General features: G+C 35.3%; 1 protein-coding gene across 3 annotated transcripts in view; it reads left to right on the top strand.

Moving 5' to 3' along the window:
* Positions 1–19,494, top strand: part of LOC123688802 (semaphorin-1A) — a 464,359-nt gene that overhangs the window by 656 nt on the left and 444,209 nt on the right. The gene's annotated exons all lie outside the window — the stretch shown is intronic.

The raw sequence follows: 19,494 nt of genomic DNA on the forward strand, positions 1-19,494 counted from the left end.
CGCTTTTTTATAATTTTATTTTATTTCATTGCATGGCATGCTTGAAGAAATACATACCCAATTACTTCAAACAAATCATATTGTATGCTTGAATGGTTGTGGTATTCGTGTTGATGAAAGTGGACCCCCATGGAGAATGCAGCTGTTTGGATCCAGACATGTCACTGAACTCGAATTGCCTACCCATTGTGCACAAAAATGTTTAGAGGGGTATTCATCCACAAAAGTTTTATTTCGAACTTAAACGGCTGTGTAGTTGAAATAAATTGAAAAACTATGATCAGCTGTCCAAAGGAACATTATTTTTATTTGAAATTTTCAATAATTAACATTTGAATAATCCAAGAAAGTATTATGAATTTTTTACGTACAATTTGTCGTTAATATAAAATAAATAAAAATGAAAAAAACATCTGTGCATCCTGATTGAGAATAAATAACAATAGATAAATGTAATTGTTCAGAGGAATAATTCAGGGTAAAGGAATTGAACATATAATCCTACGTCTGCAAAAAATCGTGTAAATTTTGATATATTTTTTGTTTATCCATGATGACGAGATGTTCAATTGGCTATTCAAGACTGAATAAACAGTATACGATTACGAACTGTGAATTATAGAAAATCCATTTTTTTAGTATTTCGGTTTGTTATTTGAATTCTTTTGAATAACTATTTTCCAAATTTTCGTTTGTCCATATACATAAAAAGAATAAGATATGTATTAATTTTCACCAGAATTATAATTAGAATAATGATAATAAGTAGAATGGTTAAATGCAACACTGCATCTCTATTAAAAGCATGTTGTGCTTCAAAAACATCTTGAAACCATAGAGGAACATCTGTAGGGTCAATAAATTATAAACAAATACTTAGCTCCCCTTCATTGTACTGTGTGTCTCTGAAGATTGTTCTGTTGGTCTAGCGTGTCTTGATTTTTTTTACTTCTCGTCATATGCTTTAATTCTGATGATATGTTGAGATTGGATGCTATCAAGAAGTGTTTTTTTTATTATCAATTCCTTATTCTTTTTTTAAGGATATCAATTACGAATTGAACCACTAATATCAAAATAAAAGTTGGTAATTTCAGTTTAATATTTATTGATATCGATGAGAATCAATCAACAAGATAAAAAATATGAAAGGTTAAGAAAGAGATCAAAGCTTATCTTCTCAACTCCCTCTTGAAATGATAACTAATCATATCATCTGTATAATTATTTAACATTTTTTTCCCACTTATCATAATATTCATCAATTGTTGTTACATAAATTCAATTCTAATTTCAAAATCCTACATATTGAAAATGAAAGTCACCGTTTAAATCTATTAGAATCCCTTGAGATACACAGGTACAATTTTAGAAAGATTTTGTTGAATACCCAAGCAGATGTGAATGAAGTCGTCTCTTTTGAACATCTTCAAATAGATTTTTCGGAAATTCCAGATTGCAGCAGATGAATTCATAGTACCCCAAGCCCAGAATATCCGGGACCTATTACTGAAGCTAAATTAAATATTTTATTGTTCCATAGGTACTCTTATTTTTGATTATATACGGGGTGGTTCACCGCGATGGCCTATTAGGGGGCCATGATCACTATTTTGTGCTGAAAATTGCACGTTGGGGTTTGAGACAATGATCTTTCTCCCCAAAATTATTTTAGATCTCTACAACTTCTGGTTATACCGGAAACTTACTACTATTTCCTTATTTCAAATGGCACACCCAGTATATTATTGCATCATTAGTTAGCTTTTTTGATGACAATTTCAGCAATATGCCATACCTTGTTAAAAACTCAACGCTTCATGACTTAATGGAATTCTTATGAAGAAAATGAAGGCGACGGAGATACATTTTTTTGAATATTTCGAAAAAATCTTTTCCATTTTTGATTCTACAAATACGTAGTATTATAAGACTGTTTGCAGTTCGGATCACAAATGTACAGGGTGTTTATAAGAAGATCATGGATTTGGTTAATTCAAATTCATCAAAACTCAAGATTTTCAAATAACAACCTATATTATATTTAAAAAAAAAAAATTTAATGATGCAATAATATATGTACTTAGAGTGCCATTTGAAAAAGGAACGTATTATTAATAGTAAGTTTTCGGTATAACCGGAAGTAGAGATCTGAAAATAATTAAGGGAGAAAGATCATTGTCGGGAATCCAAACATGGTAATTTTCAGCACAAAATCATGATTATTTTTCCATAAACACCTAATAGGCTATCGCAGCGAATCACCCTGTATAGTTGAAAATATATTTCAAAAACTTTGAAATGTGTCCTTCTTGATGAAGCCGCTCAGACGGCGAAACCATTCTTGAATAATTGAAAATCTGTGGAAATAAAAAAGTGTTCATATTTAATATTTCAAAAAGTATCAATCACAGGAAAACACACTATAATATATTATTATTTATCAATCTTAGGCTATCGATTTCGGAACATTCATATTTATTTTAATCAATACAATATGAATTTCCATCAACTAAGGACTGAATTCATCAAATACAGCTTAAGTGTACTTCAACTTTATCCAAAATTCATTATAAATGACTGAACTAGAATCAATGCTTTCCTGATAATTTTACACATTTCCAAACGCGAAATTCCAAAAATTGCCGGTTCAAAGATCCACAATGAAAAAATAATAAAACAATATACATTATCATCCTGCACTCACCGCTCTCAGTTAAATAAATAAAGAATCTCGACTCCTTCATCAACAAACCGACACTAATCAAAACAAACGGCTCCAAAAATCCGGCCGAAATTCCAACAAAAAAAAATCGGAAGGGCCGTACGTGCTCATGGGGCGATAAAATGTATCCCATTCTCATAAAATATGCAATCTCATTTTTATTGGACGGTGTTCGGCTAATCCCAGAAATTGAATCCGATCGCGTATCGAAGGACCAACTGGCGGACTTATTCATTTGGAAATTGTATCCGGATGAAAAATTCAATAATATCGTCTTTATCACCGGAATCGCGTTAGGTCCGGGTCGATACACTCCCCGGACTCCTTTCCCCCAGGTCCTCGGGGAGGCTGTAAATATTATACAAGATGGAAGGGAGGGACCGCAGAATCATAAGTTTCCGAAAAGCCAACGTTTGCATTAAACCAATAAAAATCCTTCATGTGGAATGACGCGCTAGATGAAAACTCCCTGTCCTCGTGTTGTTTCACATACTGCCATCTTGTAAAATAAATAATGGAAGGTTTTTGGAAAGATATTGCAGCTGGATAAATTTATGACGGGCCTGGTTGCCCAAATTCTCGTGTCTGATACCGAGTCTTGGTCGGACATTTGTTCGTGATGTCATATTTAATATATGAAGGAGTTGGAGCTACGTGCCTAGACGTGATTCGGAAGATTTTTATGGAGGAAAATCGAAGAACTGAAAATATGCATATGGTGGCGGAAATGTTGTAAACCTCCTTCAACAATGACAAATACCTCTTTTGGAGTGATTTCGTCAAAATTTATCATTACAGATTTTTTATACGAGTAGACTTCGGATAGTAGGTAAATTCACATTTCTACCATCATAAAAAACAAACGTTTTGCAATAGATGGCTGTAGTGGTAAGTTATTCTCGATTAAACATGTCAGCTTACGAGCCAAATTCGGTTCATTTGCGGGAGGTTTTAATTTTTTATGCTTTTATATGAAAGAATCTGCAGCTGAGGCTCATCGAATTCTCTCAAATACCTATGGAAAGCCGCTAGTAGTGGAAGAACGTGCCGAGAATGTCTTGAACGCTTCAAGAACGGTGATTTTGACGTCGAAAACCATCATGGCGATGGAAGAGAGAAGGTTTTTGAAGATGCAGAACTGGAGACATTACTTGGTTGAGACTCGTATCAAACACAACAAGAATTGGCAGGATCTGGGTGTGAAAGTCATGGTAATGATTCAGAAACAAGGAAATTGGGTGCCGTACGAGTTGAAGCCGAGAGATGTTGAACGACGTTTGTTTGCTCGTGAACAGTTGCTTGCGAGGCAGAGACGGAAGGGATTTCTGCATTACATTGTGACTGAAAACAAAAAATTGGTTCATTACGATAATCCAAGCGCAGAAAATCATATAGGTATCCCGGCCATGCTTCCACATTGACGGCCAAACCAAATATTCACGGTTCCAAGGTCATGCTCAGTATTTGGTGGAACCAGCTCGGCGTAGTGTATTTTGAGTTGTTAAAACCGACTGAAACAATCACTGCCGATCGTTATCGAACGCATTTAATGCGCTTGAGCCGAGCATTGAAAGACATGACAAAGTGATTTCACAGCATGACAATATTCGACCCCATGTTCCGAAAATGGTCAAGACATACTTGGAAACATTGAAATGGGAAGTCCTACCTCACCTGCCGTATGTTGATGTTGCTCTTGCGGACTATTACTTGTTTCGATCAATGGCACACGGCTGGCTGACCAGCACTTCCGGTCTTATGAAGAAGTAAAAAATTGGATCGATTTGTGGATCGCTTCAAAAGATTTATTTATTTATTTATTTACAGAAGAAAACGATGATATCATAGAAAATCTGATTATGATCGAAAATCGTTATATATAAAAAAAGCAGAATATAGCGAGTGAATGCAACCAAGCTACACAAATTTATATACTGTGTCCGTAAAGTATGGAACAAATTCATTTTTAGCTGAACAGACGATTTTAAGAAATAATTCTGAAATACGTCGATTCTTGATTTTAATTTACCGTATTTTAAGATAATAATCTAATATTTGAATTACTTTCGAGTAATGACGTCACCGTCATTTTTTTCAAATGGAACAATGGAACACCCCATTTTGTCTCAATTTTCCGATTAATCCAGCTAAGCTGATTCCAAAAATGTATCACATGTTGATTCCAATTGGTACAGGCTGGACAAAAATACAATAGTTTTGTGTGTGCTCATAAAGTAACGCGTAACATTCTTTATTAGTTAAATTAATAATATTATCAAAAATAGTTATTGCCTAGCGGCAATTGGTTTGAATGTAAGACCCTGTAGTTTGTTACATTTTTAGATCAATAAAAATGTATGAAAATAAGCAATAATTTCTTTGATATTCTGTCTGCTAGACCACAAGTACGAAACATGTTTGGAAACAGCTCATTTTCATCAATCTAAAAATGTAACAAACTACAGGGTGTTACATTGAAACCAATTGCCTCTAGACAATAAGTATTTTTGATAATATTGTTAATTTAACTAATAAAGAATGTTACGCATTTCTTTATGAGCACACACAAAACTATTGTATTTTTGTCCACCCTGTACCAATTGGAATCAAAATATGATAAATTTTTGGAATCAGCTAGCTAAAGTGAACGGAAAATTGAGACAAAATGGGGCTGTTCAATTTAAAAAAAAATGACGGTGACTTCATTACTCGAAAGTAATTTACCCTCTAAATTAGATTATTATTTTGAAATACGGTAAATTAAGGTGTTTCAGGATTATTTCCTAAAATGGTCTGTTTACCTAAAAATGAATTTGTTCCATACTTTACGGACACAGTTTATACATAATACTAAAGTGAATAATATGCTGTGCTTTTCTGAACAATTTCAAAGCGTCCAAATTTGAAATATTGAAAAAAATAATTGTCACTTACTCCTCTTTATCTTCATTTCATAGCGATAAAGATTTTTTGTCCTTTACTGATCAACAGGGCCTTCATGGACCCCCAACCCAACAATGACTTTATCAAGTGCTGGATTCAACACCTCCTAGATTATGTGGAATATGAGCGATTGAGTTGAAATATCCGCTTTGACAAATTGTCTAGATGCCATCAAACGTGTTGGTATCACTTCTGAAAATCCCATTTCCGTCATCGCTAGTTCCTGGGGTTAACGAGTATATCTCAAGCTATCGCTCCTTGTAATTGAATCTGGTGAGATGTTAAGAAGTGAAGAAAGTACTCTAAAAGACGAGTCTCTTGCAGTGGCGGCTCGTAAATTGCGGATCGGTAGAAGAAAATGTGTTGTTCGAAAATTTTTCTTTTATCTATTTTCATCGTTTTCATGAAGTGTGATACCGATTATTTTGCTATAACGTATGTCTCTGAAGTTCTGGCAAAAATTTCAACTGATTGGAAAAATTTGAAAATTCAAGATGACTAATGGGCTTCGAAAAGAAGTCGATAATTTGTCATTTTAATAACTGTTCATTTTATGAAATCGATTGCGTCGTGAAAGCTTATAAATTAGAGCTCAGAAAAAGTGTTAAGGATTCAGCTGGGCAGAGGGCTAAAGCTTAAATTCTTCAGCTTCTTAAAAATCAAAATGTTTTGCAAATAATAGATTTATTTTATATATCAATCTTTATTCGTTCTCGAGTTTCTTGAAAAATGAGTTTCGAATATTTCGTTATTACTATGATCCGTTATGAGTATCATATGAACTATTAAATTACTCAAAAAAACGTTTAAGAATTTTTTGAATATCTCGAACAGAAACAAAGATACAGCGAAACAATTGAAACAGTCATTTTCTAGAAACGCCGTGACACTTGAAAACGGATCAAGATATCTATGATCTGCATATTATTTCGAAAAAAAGGTTCGGGGCTCCCTTAAGATTTACTCTATAAGTCTTATAATAATTCTTGAGATGCTATCAGTGAGCATCGAATTTGGGATACCCTGTACAATGTCTTTCATTGTACAATGACAAAATAACAATAAGTGAACGCCAACGTATCCCTTACCGTTGCGCTGTATGAAATTTTCATTGTTTACCACTTCTTAACAATTTTTTTAAAACGGTCGGCCCTCTTGTTGTATTACCCTGTGTATCTCAAAAACTGGTCATAGCAAAGCCAATACTGTTTGACATTAAAATAGTGTACTCGAACTAAAAATAATGACAAAAAATTGTAAAATTCTACAAACGATTGTTTTGATTACAGAGTGAATTATGAAGTGAACGATCTTGATTTGAAAAATATTTCACTCACCCCGTATCTAACAATAATTTTCATTGTAAACCAGCCTAAAATTATTATCTTATCGGTAAGTAGTATTTGTCGCGCAAAAATGTTTCATTCAAAATGTTTTCCTACGAGAAATGTTTCTTTGAAGAAATGCCATTTTCTAACTTTGACACCTTATATCTCGAAAATTGGTCATATGATTGAGTTGGGGTCAATGACTTTCTTGTTCAGGAGTTCATAATGTACGAAATACGAAAAATTCAGAAAAATTAGCCGGTGAAAATTTTTCCATTAGGCTGCTACCTGGCCCTTTGTATCAAAACCTCAGAGTAATAAACATAGATAGAGGGAGCATATGTCATTTTCTGAGCAAATTTTGTCCCCAACTGAACTATGAACTATCAAAATTGACATGAAGCGCGCGGAAATGAAAACATATCAGTGATACGATATTTCATTCAATTCGCGAGTTACTCCACAAAGAACGCACTTCTTTCATATCAACTCAAAATATTTAGGGATGAATACCTAAATAGATCAGAAATTCAGTAAATAAACTTCAAGCGCGCCAAACGACTTAAGACAACGAATGACACTAGGAGAGCAATAGTTGCCAAACCTTGGATTTCAGCAGGTAGATACAGAAAATAATAAATATTCTGCATACTATGAATTCGACAATTAGGAAAAATATCGAATTCCAAAATTCAAGTTTGCATATTTAATTGAGAATCACTCAAATAAATATATTTCATTCAATATGATATACATTCATAATGATATAGTAAAATTGTGGATTTGAAAATATATAACAATCCGAAAACGTAATCTAACCATGTTGGGGACATGTCAAAATTGCGTGTACTTCCTCTATCTATGTTTATTACTCTATGATCAAAACTTTTGAGATGAACGTTATGTTTTATCATATTTTTAATTGTTCTTAATTAATTTCTATAATGTTTTATTATTGACGGTCCTGTACATCAGAGAAAAATGAAGAATACGTGAGCAAACACGAAGTTTTAATTGCTTTACGTGGATCTTTAAGAAATTAATCGGCCTACCTAAAATCCGCCGCCACTGCCCTACACCGGTTTCGTTTTATGAATGAGTAATGAGACCGGTCAAGGGACACACCCCGAACGACAGTGCCGTCACATCCGATCCTTGCGATGCCATTCTCGGTTCTTGACGAGCTGACTTCTAAATGCGCTTATGGACACCACAATTGTGATGTATCGCCCCGTTGGGAATAAAGGAAAGCAATAAAATTACGTTTATGGCCGGTAGTTATTGTTCATTCACCGCTAATAGGTTGAGTTTCCTTAGATGGGGCGAGAAAATGGGGAAAATATTTTTTCTCTTGACAACTTGTAGGTGCTTACAGTCATTGTGATGACTAGACTAGGGTGGGACCAGAATTATGGTTGTCTTCGATGAAGTTTGAATCTTTTGAGGTTCCTCCGAGTGCATTCGTCACGTTTTATCTCAGGTTGAGTAACTTTTGTATAGGGTGTCTCGTTTTGTTTTGCCACCTACCACTTTAGTTATTACATATGAAAATGGTTTCATTGGCACCCTATTTTCAAATTGGATAAATGCGAATTCACAAATTTGGAAAAAAACTTACGAAGAAACTGTATTCAACACTAGAAAATAATATTTTTCTGATAAGAAAAATATATTCAGGGGATCCAGATTGTAGTTCAATAATTTTGAAGTCGGATAGAACATTTCTTTTCATGAAAGAAAGTGAACATATATCCTAACAAGCTTCGTTTTCGAGATACGAGTGTTAAAGTGTTAATTCCATTCATTGTTTTAATTTTTAGATAGTGAAGTCCAGATAATGTAATGTTTCTGAAATCAACAGGGTTTCACTAAAAATAATGTCTCTTGAATTTTTTCCACAGACTGTACCGTTTTCGAGAACATTGAGTACAAAGCAAAAATGTCTATTTGGCATTTTGATTTTTTTTTTCAATTTGTTGACTATTTCTGGAATTTTTATGATTCTGATTATGCCTCGGTTTATGTTATCAGCACGAAATTTAGCGAAAGGCTTGGAATCAATATTCTTGATATGGGGAGTTCCCAAATTGGAGATACAAACACAAAATACAAAAAGAAAGATTTCTTGTTTAATTTCAAGGAGAAAAAAGTCCTCAAAGGCTTTGTTTTCGATATCTATATTCTATACATAGTGTTTCTTGTAGTCCTACTTTTGTGCGATGGATATACGAGTTTATCAGATCTTTTTGAATCATTGTTGAGAATTGGGAAAATAATGAGGCTATGAGGTACTAAAATTAATTAATACTTCATTCTTCACAGCTTACTTAGGTACTCGATATTTACGTTAATTTGGATTTTCATGATAATTTTGATAGAATTGTTTGATTTTTTTTCACGTAATGTGAACTTTTAATTGGAATATCTATGCCAAATTTCAGTTGAATATCTTGTGAAGTACAGAAGCTATGAGAAAAAAACTTGAAAAAATGAAAACTTGGCATCTTATATTTCGAAAACAAAGTATTCGCTGACCAATGTTCATATGAAATTTTTCTTTAAATTAACCCAGCAATCTCTGATTTTCATTTGAATTTACCCCTAAATAGTAGGTTTGTTTTTAGTTTTTAGAACATTTTATGGTTCTTATGATGTGATCATTTTGAATTTCTACAAGGAATCTCGACATTGTTATTTCATATCAACATCCCAAATCTCCATCTCTCTTCTGGGTAATATTTTCTTTGATATCGATATTCTTCTCCATGGTTCTAGTTATGTGATCAACATGACATTTTGGACGAGTCTTTATATTGTCATTTTACAGAAATGCAGATTTGCATCTCTTTCGAATCTGTAGTTTTGAACATTCCATCATCGTTCTTCAAAACGCTCTTAAGACTCAGTTGTTAAACACTTTTGTCGATATAATTATTAATTTGACAAGGCGGCTGCGTTTCAAAGATACTATGTACATAATCATAGTAATAAATATTTTTGACTTTGACCTTGAGCGTTCTGTCAGTATTCTCGCTGCCACTGGTTCGAATCCGAATAGGTTTTTCCATTTTATAAAATTTGCAATGATTTTTAATGAGTTAACTTCTTTCATCAAGAAATAATCAATAAACCATAGTGTAAAATTCGTTGTTCTTTTTGCTGAACGAGCTATTAAAAGGTTCTGCTCTTTGTAAACCAATTGCTGGAATTTTCATTATTACTTCAATTCTCTTCAATTCAGGTCAAGGTTGCCCATCTCTCGAATTAGTACAGGATTAACTCAACACACGGCAGATTCTCATCGATAGTTGAAACTTCATATTCCGAAAGAGCGTTGGACCTGAAAAAACCAATTTCCATACTTTAACGAAGCGTCCGCTTAGTTTCCTGATCCCCCCATATTCTCGGTATCAGCGTCGACAAATTCATTTATGTCCGCTTGGAAATAATTATTGCCTTTCTCATTGGATGTCATTTTACGGTCTTAACGAACTCTGGTTCGTAATAATTTTCCCGAGTCGCTTAAAATGCAGTCTTCATACAGGTAGCGAAGTTTTGACGCTAGATTTATGGTGCTGTAAGGATAAAGTTCTCCTGTAAAGGCCGCATTGCGACAGGGTTGGACCCAGGAAAAGTCGTTCATTGTAAACGGTGTTTTTTTTTAGAGCTATAGAACTTTAAATTGCAATAAAACAACGATGGATTATTCGATTGACATGAATTTTATTTATCCGCAAGATAATCTTGTGGCATTACTATTTAAATATGATTTCTGGTATATGACCGCCTCGGCTGGCTCGGATGTAGTCCAATCTGGACGTCCAATTTTCGATGACTGTTTCCAACATTTGTGGCGGGCCGTATATCGGCAATAACACGGAGAATGTTGTCTTTCAAATGGTCAAGGGTTTGTGGCTTATCCGCATAGACCAATGACTTTACATAGCCCCCCAGAAAGTAGTCTAGCGGTGTTAAATCACAAGATCTTGGAGACCAATTCACAGGTCCAAAACATGAAATTAGGCGGTCACCAAACGTGTCTTTCACGATTGTGGCACGAGCTGTGTGACATGTTGCGCCGTCTTGTTGGAACCACAGCTCCTGGACATCATGGTTGTTCAATTCAGGAATGAAAAAGTTAGTAATCATGGCTCTATATCGATCATTATTGACTGTAACGTTCTGGCCATCATCGTTTTTGAAGCGTAACAAACAGTCAGTTTTTCTGGATGTAACGGTGTTTCGACATACACTTGAGGATTAGCTTCACTCCAAATGAGGCAGTTTTGTTTGTTGACGGAGCCATTCAACCAGAAGTGCGCTTCATCGCTAAACAAAATAAAATGGACGTAGTGCGCGATACGTATTCCGCAAAGAACCATTATTTTCGAAATGAAATTGCACTATTTGAAAGCGTTGTTCAGGCGTGAGTCTATTCATGATGAATTGCCAAACCAAACTGAGAATAAATCACTTGACAGTTGTTGAATCGGTCGCCATCTCAAACAGTAATGCCAACTCAAAGTTATATACCTCGAAAAAAACACCCGTTACTTCGTTTAGAAGGGGGAAAAAGCCAACAAAAGCGTTCATTGCCCGAACTGAAAATTCCGTATGAAATAGGTAAGAGGTAATCCAATTGATCACAATGACTAGGTCTTCACTTGATGCAAATTCATTTGAAACGAAATTGGCTGAAAATTATTCCATTTCCATTTCTCTTAAAAATTTTCGTTACACGGTAGCTTCTACAGTTTTTATATTTTGAATAACTATGTCATGTTTTATTTTTGTTGGTCTGTTCGGAAATTGAATTGTCTCCTTTTTGATTATGAATTCCTTACTGATATTCTTCCTGATCTAAAGATCATATCATGAAATATACATATAAGTTAGTTCTGAATGAATTATCCCAAGATGGAGTATACAAACATTTGTCTTTGAGTATTCTCTCCTCATATATTTTCTCACCATGTCTTTATTCCTTTTAGTTCATTGTTTAGTTCTGTTCTTTGGTTTTGCGTTTTCAAACTGATATTTTGGATCCACCTTATGTTTTAAACATTGGGAATAAAACCAAATGTTTTGGTCGTTAATGTTGCTTCTTAGCGAGAGTTTGTGTTACCATATTATAATACCAAAAACTGTTTTCAGCTCGTTTCAAATATCGAATTGAATCGGTCTTAATGCATTGATATTTTCCTTTACCTATTTGAAATATATTTATCAAAAACACGATGAAAAATGTTATCTTTCCATTATTCGTCAATTACGCTTGAAGGTTCTTTCCTTGATGGATTATGATCTATTGTGTATTTGAATGGGATTCAGGTTATTATAGAAACAATTTACCATGAAATTGTCTGCAAGATATGCGAATAACAAGAAAATTTCACTATCATCAGGTATCTATTGTGGTTGGATGAAGAAGGGTTATCATCAATCATGTTAAAATACTTCGTTAAATCGTTAAGCATGAATGCTTTTTGTTTTGCAATAGTCTGGATATGGGGCAATAGATACAGTCCTCTGAGAGAATTGGAAAAAAGCCCAGCAAATTTTTTATTGTGGTTCATTTGATCCTCGTTCAACGAAAATCAAAATCCATTGAAAGTACATATCATTTTCTGTATTATCGTAGAAAATATGTGTTCAATTCCTCGATTATCAGTAGGTAAATTTCAGAGGAAGTAATTTTTTTTGCGTCTGTTTCCTTGATTGTGTTATTGAAATAGAAGGATCAATGAGGTATAGCAACTGATTATAATACGAAAAGCTCTGGACGTTGGATGAACGGATTTTTGTTATCTAAGCATTCCCCGGAAAAAAAAATTCGGTTCCACTGAATTTTTTTTTCCGGACGATTCCAAAGATTTATTATTGGGGATAAAAAACCAAAATTTCATAAATTAAGGCGTTTACCTTATATTTCAGATATATAAGCCCGAATGACGCAAGGTTTACCTTTTTTTTCCGTATCAAATAACGATGAGTTGAATTTAATCAATGCAACAGATTAATCTCAAGCATGACATGAGTTTTACGAAATATATTGTTAGTTTCTGTCTTTTGAAATGGATGAAGGTATGAACATTGAAATATCGAGTACCTAAATCGCATAGCCAGTTGATTTCATTTGTTCCCAGCTACCACATTGGATGAATAGCAAAATACTCTGTATTTAATGACCCTTGAGTTATATGTTAGCGATTCAGTCGTTTTAATGGTGAAATACTCTTATTGATAAATGTTATAATAATTCACTGGTATCATGGCGTTGACTTTTTGTAGTGGTTTCATCTTTCTTTTGGTTCAATCACATTAGGGTGTTTTAAACAGTATTCCATTAATGAAACAATTTGCAATTAAAAGTTGACTATTTCTCATTCTGACTAATATAGGTATGTTCAATGATAATAATTCATAATTTTTTAGTAAATAATTTGGTTCATTTGTTTTTGTTAATAAATACATGCTTTTTCAACTGGCAATAGGGATAATTATAATGATGGTTATAATTATATTGTTCATTCAAAAGAAAAAAGTTACCATCAATCTTAATGTTACATTTCTCACAGAAAAATCGGTTGATCGACAGAAATGGTTCTATCTGTTAAAATGTTTCACAAATACTTAAAAAAAAATATATAATCCTCAGTGTCGAAGGCTGGTTGTCGTCGGTATATGGGTAATACACAACCGGGTTATAAGGGTGAGTCACAATCGGTACAACAGTAGGAGTCACAATCAGTGAGTACATAGCGACAATCCGCTTTCAACTGTTTACTAGATAATATTTTCATATAATAGGTAAGTTTTCGGTATTGCTCATTTTCATTAATCAATTCACTGTTTTTTTCATTAATTTGTCGCTTTATTAATTCTTAAATCATTTCATTATCCACATGCATACTCCATATGAAATGTCATTCTATACTTTTTTAAACCAAGGTATTCGATTGTATTCTTCCCAGGAATTAACATTTCTTCCCTCATATCGAGAAAATTGATATGGGAAGACCAGACTCATATGAAGTCAGTTAGTGTTTGCTATTGAAACCATTTTTTTATGCTCTCAAAATCTGTTTTTGCCTTATATTTCAACTCATTTCAATTTTCAGCTCTATGAAATCTGCTATATCATCCGCAAAGCACGTTATATTTCCTTATATTGATATTTTCAGGAGACTATTCATATGAATGTTGAAAAAAGTAGGCCCCAAGACAGTTCCCTGTGGTACACCGTATCTTATTTTCCTCAATGAACTATTGCGTCCAACAAAATTTGATACTTGTTGTCATGAAATATACAAAAGTTGATAATAAAAAAAAACCTAAATAACAAAATCAGAGATCTATAGGGTGTTTTTTTTCGAGGTATATAACTTTAAATTGGCATTACTGTTCAAGATCGCGACCGATTCAACAGCTGTCGAATGATTTATTCTCAGTTTGGTTTAGCAATTCATCATGCATAGACTCACGCCTGAAAAACGCTTGCAAATAGTGTAATTTTATTTCGAAAATAATGGTTCTGTACGGAATACGTATCGCGCACTACGTCCATTAGCGATGAAGCGCACTTCTGGTTGAATGGCTACGTCAACAAACAAAACTGCCGCATTTGGAGTGAAGCTAATCCTCAAGTGTATGTCGAAACACCGTTACATCTAGAAAAACTGACTGTTTGGTGCGCTTTATGGGCTGGTGGAATCATTGGTCCGTACTTCTTCAAAAACGATGATGGCCAGAACGTTACAGTCAATGGTGATCGGTATAGAGCCATGATTACTAACTTTTTCATTCCTGAATTGAACAACCATGATGTCCAGGAGCAGTGGTTCCAACAAGACGGCGCAACATGTCACACAGCTCGTGCCACAATCGATTTATTGAAGGACACGTTTGGTGACCGCCTAATTTCACGTTTTGGACTTGTGAATTGGCCTCCAAGATCTTGTGATTTAACACCGCTAGACTACTTTCTGTGGGGCTATGTAAAGTCATTGGTCTATGCGGATAAGCCACAAACCCTTGACCATTTGGAAGACAACATTCGCCGTGTTATTGCCGATATACGGCCACAAATGTTGGAAAAAGTCATCGAAAATTGGACTTCCAGATTGGACTACATCCGAGCCAGCCGTGGCGGTCATATGCCAGAAATCATATTTAGAATGTAATGCCACAAGATTATTTTGCGGATAAATAAAATTAATGTCAATCGAATAATCCATCGTTGTTTTATTGCAATTTGAAGTTCTATAGCTCTAAAAAAGACACCCTTTATATAAAAGTTGATAATAATAAAAAAAATTTTAAATAACAACATCTGAGGTCTATTTCGAATTCTTAGCCCCTAATGTTATTGAAAAACGCCCTATTCTTGTCTGTTTTCTAACGAATTTATAAAAACCGAAGTTTTTACTATAACCGTCGTATTATTCTCCTCATATCTCCTGAAACCACTCTGGGCAGAGAGTTAGAAAAAAATTCATTACATTCAGCTGGCACGATTGTCGCCTTTGTCGAGGCACGATAGTTGAAATTCTATTTCCATACCGCCTCTGGATCTTGAACATTCCGGATTGTTATCCCTGGTGTCCAGCAGCCATAAATTATATTTGCTAGACAGATATATAATCTAGAGAAATATTGGCGAGTCTCGGTGAAAGAAGCTGAATAAGTGAATACCGGCATTGTCCCACGCTGAATTTTGATGATATCTCTGGATTATTCAAATCCCATTCGGAGGGTCAACTCTAATTAAAATCAGGGATGGAACAAAATGAAATAGATGGCGCTCGGAGCTGTCAAAATTATTTCTGAAAATTTACTGGTCATAAGATGAATCAGTTTTTGAAAGAATTAATGGAGTTGCTTTGAGTATTAAGGTACTCTATTGAAAAAATCGAGAAAAGAAGATACATAAAAAAAAGGTACTAAAAACTTGAAATAACCTCGAATATGGCCTTTCGAAATGTTGCTCTTCTTTGGTAATTGCATTTGGTAGAGATGTAGAGTAACAGTTAATTTTTTGTGATCTCTAATTATTTTCAATACCCTTGAAAAACCATGCATAACTCGAAATTATTTAACTGTTACCACCATTTTTATCAGTCGATGACACACAAAATTTAGCTCTTCAACTCGAACTCAGTAGTTAATTCGAGAGTTAATGGACTAGTTTAGTGATATTGATAATACTATATTTGACACGATAGAATTACAATACAGCAAAACTGATAAATCAGTGAGAAAATTTTGAAAATCCATCAATAAATTACTGAGAAATAGATTTTTCAAATTTACGTATTTTAGCGCGGAACGTCTTTGGTCTCCGACTGGTCTGTGACGTCACGCCACTTGCCTGTGATCGCTACACCATAAATTACGTTTAAATACTTAGCCGCGCCAAGGCTCTCGCGCCGTTTGTAGTGGTACAGTGTAGTTTTAACTCGAGTTTTGTTTTTATGTCACCATAATGGAAGAAGGCTTCGTGAAAGGACAAAGTGACAATTGGCCTAAAATAGATATATTCGCAGTGATGGAGTTTTTTTCGAGGTTTTTTCTTCAAATCCATCTTATGTCAATGCTGAAATAAAAGGAGTCAAACTTTTCAAGTAAGTATCTACTTTTGAGTTTGCTTCATCATGGTTCAACTTATAACGATGATTCATTTAAAAAACGTTTCATAAACAGTTTGTAGTTGATTACTTGTTGTTGAAGTCTATCTATTATTAATGGCAAAACATATTTATGTGAGGAGTAACAAGAGAAAAAAGTAATGTTTACTGCCCGTATACACACATATGAAGTAGTTTTAGGTCCAATTAAGTCACGCCTCATTAATTTGCACCACTTCTTCCTTTGATTCATGTCATTTGGTACATGAAAAAACAATTTATTGGGGTTTTTCATTGTCGTGCTTGCACACATAGGCACAATACAATATTTGTAGGATTTTTTTTTTTATTTCAGCCATCGTGTAACGAACAAAACACGACACGAACGGCACAAGTGATTGTACACCAATGAATTCGAAGGCACTCTGCGAATACCAGTCGCCTCGTGTAAGTGGCGTGACGTCACACACTAGACGCTGCTGCGTACTATGAAATTATTCTTCCAAGCGCAACTTCAAAGAGTCTCTGAAACAATGGGAAATAGAAAAAAATCTGACGACACCAGAAGAATCTCTATATTGGATAATGGCTATGAACCGAATTTCTTGAAGTTATCTCCAGAATCGAATGAGTTTACAAAAAAAAATAAAATCTCGATTTTTAGTTTTTTCGAGATATCTCTGGAACCATTGGAGATATTTCGGAGCTGTTCACACCAACACAGTCATCCCAAAATAACGCAACTTTTTTGTAATTCAAGCCGCCCTGTATCTCTAACGGTTTTCGATATCCCTGTAGTGCTCCTCTAAATAGTTCTAACCCTGTATATATTTCCTGAAGAATCGATGTTGTTATTCACGAGTCAAGCTCTTAACGGAACCGCTAAAAACTCGATTCTACCCCCCCAAACAACATAACCAACAACGGAAAAATACTCGACAGGCAATTATAACCGATTCTCCATCTGATTTATCCCGCGAAAATGTCGGTCCAGATAATGCGTTTTTTTCCGCCAGCATCCCCGGGATCGATACTCTCCCTTACGAAAACCGGCGTGTAACCACTCGAACGGCAGAATCGCACCCTGTATCGGGTCGGGGAATAAGAGGGAAACAAAAGGAGAAAGAACCATCCCGTAGATAACGACAAACCGCTGGAAATAGATAATCATTTCTCGTTGTCTCCGCACGCTGGGGAGCAGGCCCTTATTTGGAGTAATTGAGGCCCTTATCGCACAGAATAATCTGCCGCACTCTTCTTCTTCTTCTATTTTGCTAAGATCGCCCCGCGCCAAATTGGATCTAGTTATCCACGGTGACGTGGGGAGCAGTTTTGACGGTCCGACGATGATTGTTTAAGGCAAGTTGTGTCAATTCGGGCGGATTTAATTGATTGGTGCATTGTTTCAGCTGTCTCTGATTGGTTGCAATTGAAACAATGTCTGGTGCAATCATGATAGGGAAGATGCATAGAATATGTGGTGTTGATACTCACCACCTAACGTCATTGTATATGCATCAACCTTACATGATTTGTGTCATTGAGTAGGTAATTGAAGGACCTTCAAAATGAGGTGTCACATGACATACTTTCCCATTTGAAAAAAACAGCCGATGACGTCATCAAGAACATATCAATGACATAATCGCTCTCGCATGAATGTCAAAAATTGAATAATCCGAGATATAAATTGACATGTTACAGCATTTTTCACAAAATTTGTGAAATGAATTTATTCCATACATTTACACCATAAAAGAGGATCTATGGATATCATATTATTATTTGAACTGGAGTCGTTATGGCTCGGTAAGCCTTTCGGGATCTGCGACCATGTATATCTTTTGTTCTCTACCCTACTCATTCATGGAAACCCAAGGAGGTCGTCGGTTGACGACCTCCTTAGGGGTCTTGGCTTTTACCTCACGGGTATCCAGAACCGGCTTCCCCATATGAATGATTCTTAGGGAAGCCATCTCTGGACACTTGCATACCATGTGTTCAGCTGTTTCTGCTCCCGATCCACAGAGCCTGCAAATCTCATCTGGTGACTTTCCCTTACAGTACAAATGATGTTTGTACCGACAGTGCCCCGTCAGCAGTCCCATCACCACCCGAAGCTCAGCTCGTGACAGCTTCAAGAGCTTTCTGGCATTGGCAGGTGAAATCATCACGAATTTCATGGCCTGAGTAAGTCCAGAATTGTTTGTCCAGAAGGTAATCCTGTTATTCAACTCGCATTGCTGAACCGCTGCCTTTTATTGGACTTTTCTTAGCCCACAAAAAGGCTCAGGTCCAGCAGGTGTTAACCTTGATACACTTTTTGCAAGTGTATCGGCTTTTTCGTTTCCTCCTACACCACAGTGCTCTGGTATCCATAGGGAGTCACTTTGTTGGCTCTGGTCAGTTGATTTATGGTATTACGGCACTTCCAGGTCAACAAAGACCCCTGGCAGTACGATTTCAGGGATCTCAGCATGGTATGGCTGTCCGTGGTGATGTAGACAGGTGCCCCTTGAGGTGTTTTTTGAGACACTCCTGAGTGCATACGGGAACAGCCAGTATCTCGGTCTGTAAAATAGAGGGCTCACTTCCCAGGTCTTTGGAGATCCTCAGTTTAGGTCCATACACCCCAATGTCTCTATCTGATTTTAATCCATCTGTGAACCATATGGACGACTTTTTGTCCAAACGATTTACGAAACTTATTGCACTAGGACGGTCAGTTATGACTGTTTTAAAGGGCATTTCAAAATGGTTGGCATAATATCCGATGGTTTTTCCAAGAGGTTCGAATCTAGTTGATTCAATATCCTCATATATCCAACCCAGTTTCCAGGTAAGAGCTTTCCATTGTGGCATATTCTTATTG

This window comes from Harmonia axyridis, chromosome 1 (assembly GCF_914767665.1).
Source record: "Harmonia axyridis chromosome 1, icHarAxyr1.1, whole genome shotgun sequence".
NCBI classification, from domain to species: Eukaryota; Metazoa; Arthropoda; class Insecta; order Coleoptera; family Coccinellidae; genus Harmonia; species Harmonia axyridis.